Here is a 2,985-nt window from a genome sequence, read left to right as displayed (position 1 = left end):
CAAGGTTTTTCCTATTTTCATTTACACAGGTAATGCAGTGTTTCTGAAGGTCRTGCTTGGAACAAACTTTTTCAGTGTTCTCAAAATATTCCTATTTATCTGAAACATATTTTCAGTAATGTTGTCATGCAGTAAATGCCAAAATGTCCTTATTTCCTGTGGGAAACAAAACAATCAGCTGCTTGGTTAATGGCAAAGCCCTTAAGCTGCATCCTGGAAACATTCAGCTCACTTCATTGCCCACCAGAAAATTATAYATAATTCCATTTTCCATAGAGAAGTGACCCTTGGTTACATTGYCTAAGCTGCTTAGACAATAGAAATAAGATGTATAAAGTAATCTTCTTATACTTGCTGAGGAACCTGAGCAAGRCCAGCACTGGTCACTTGTCTGGCTGTAATAAGGTTACTGTAAAGGGGATGTCAATGTTGGGGAAAGCACGCTGGGTGTTTCCTGTTTAAATTGGTGAACTCATTTCTGTCATAAGGAGGTGAATAGAGATGCTTTCCTTAGTGGTTGCTGAGTCTGGATCCATCCCCTAGAAACAGAAGGAATGTGTAGGACACCCCATGGGCTGTGTAAGCCTCGGACAGTGACTCTGTTCACCCAGTGTTCCCTGAACAATCCTGAACACCCCACAGTTCCTGCAGCATTAACAGCTCCTGACAAAGAGCTGTGCATGGAGAGTGTGATCAGTGCTGATTTTCAGTRAAGCTGAGAAGATACAAACTGTGAATCACAGATTGATGTCACATCTGGAYTCCCCTTTCTTTCAAAAAAGGGGCCAGAAAGGCCATTGGGGCCTCACACCACCAGGAATGTTCCTGTTCTCTCTACACTCTGCTTACAGAGCATCCCATTGCACATCTCCCTCTTGGAGCACTGCACGTGTTTAAGACAGCTGGAAATAAAGAGCCAAGGAAGAGTTAATGGTGTAAAAGAAAGATTTACACCTCATGTTTGTTCACTACACCTCATGTTTGTTCCACACTGTGTATGTGAGAGGTTTCTCCCAGGTTGTGGTGATTCCAATTGCTGCCGTGTGGAACAGCAGATCAGCTCTCCTAAAGGAATTTCCTGGGGTGTTATCTTATCAGGTGTGTGTTTGGAGATGGGGAAGCAGGGAAACCTGACCCCAGAGGTGTTTGGTGCTATGGTACCTGAGCCAGCAAAGGACTGCCCCTGGCTGGAAATGCCTCCTCCAAAATTGTCACTCCTGAGACCCAAAAAAGGCAGAGAGCGCTGGGAGCGGGAGCACCATGGGGAAAGGAGGGCACGTGAACCAATAACAATACKCTCCTCTTATGTAACTCTCGCCTAAAATACTTCAAAGTGGGCCTGGAGATAAATAATTGAAGATAATACAGAATTAGCTGTAATTTTGGGTGTCAGACAGTGTCGTTCCCCGTTGGTGCTGTTGGGTGTGGAAACCATGGTGGCTGTGGGATGGAATGGGAGCTGCCCCAGAGCACAAACTGTGCTCACATTCATTCAGTGTTCAGTGTTCAGGGCAAAAATCATTTACTGAGGAAAAAGTCGCAAAAGTYCTGAATAATGAATAAATGAGGAATTTCTGATTCGCCCACAGGCGGTTTGCAAGGCTGGGGAGGGGGAGAGGGGAAGCAACATTTGTCGGATAAATTATTTGTGAATTAATCACTGCTCTCTGAAGTCGATGGGGAGCTCACATAAGTAAGTCTATTCGTGGAGAAGACCAAGTCTTTTTTTAATAGTGCTCTGAAAATGGTAAATTCATTAGCTGAAAGCACTGATTATGATTTAAAGGGATAGGGAGGAGAGAAAATCAAGTCATAATTAGTCATTTAAATTGTATCAAGTAGCAAGCAACTGATTTTAAACTAGTCCAAACAAAAGGAAAATTATTCATTCTGAATAAGTCTCTCTTGCCCTTTTAAAGATTTATAAAGTCAAGTCAATAAATTACATTTTTTGCGACTCAACCTATAAAAACAGCATAGAAATGTAATATAATACAGTGTCAGACAAGTGGGTTTGACTCGGTAGATCAGAAATTAAATGCATATTTATTAAGGAGGTATACAGTGAGTCTTGTGTTACCCCAATATTGATCAGCTGTCACTTGTCTGAACTCCTCTCAGGCCTGTCATTCCCAGCTCTTTCTCTGACTGCTCCTTTAATGCTGAAGTTGAACCCAGTTTGCTCTCCTAAGCTTAATTACTTTGCAGAAGCACTTCTTGTAAAAGGACGTGATCTGGATTAATTACGGTGTTGGAGTTGTGCAGCACAAACACAGACCCGAGTGGAGTTCCCTCTGTCACAGAGCAGCGTGTGATGGTGATTTCCTGCAGTTCAGGGTTCAGCTGTTTTCTGCCTTAGCACAACAGGACAGATGTGTGATTTGGGGTCTCTTTCTCCAGGCAGTGAGTGGAAATGATGGCACAGGAGGAGCAAACACAATTTGCTGCAGAATGGTGAATTCAGCTCCAGTGCTGGCGGGGTGGGGGTGGTGTTACTACRTTATTGTGGTTATTGCAATTAGGAAAGCATCAGCACAGAACTCGTGTTTCTCACACACCTTCACCCAAATTCAGTCACAGAGGGCTCTGAGCTGGGACAGAAATAATGCACGGGGTAAGCTTAGGGGAGGGCAGGTTACATCTAAACTACAAAGTGCTGAACCTCTCCTGGGYTTGATCCAGAGCTAGCAAAGCTCACGGTGCCTCACAGCAAGGCCAGCTTTTAGTCAGGATTTCCCAGCATTTTGCATTMAGGTAGAAATGTTCTTGTGCATCTCTGGGTGCTGGGAGTGGCTGAGCTCAGTTCAGCAAAGCCATGGAACAGATGCTTCAGCTGGGTCCACACGAGTCCCATGAAATCTGTGAGATTTGAACCCATGTGGGGCAGTTTGACAGAGCTGCTGCGTGCTCCACACGGTGTGTGCACAGGGCTGGCAGTGTCCTGGGCTGGGGAAGGGCTGGAGCAGCCCCACTGCACCAAACCTG

The sequence above is a fragment of the Malurus melanocephalus genome, unplaced genomic scaffold (assembly GCF_030028575.1).
Source record: "Malurus melanocephalus ecotype Western Australia unplaced genomic scaffold, MMel_1.1 scaffold_1334, whole genome shotgun sequence".
In the NCBI taxonomy this organism is placed as follows: Eukaryota; Metazoa; Chordata; class Aves; order Passeriformes; family Maluridae; genus Malurus; species Malurus melanocephalus.
The sequence above is the reverse complement of the archived record's forward strand: the minus strand, read 5'-3'. Positions refer to the sequence as shown.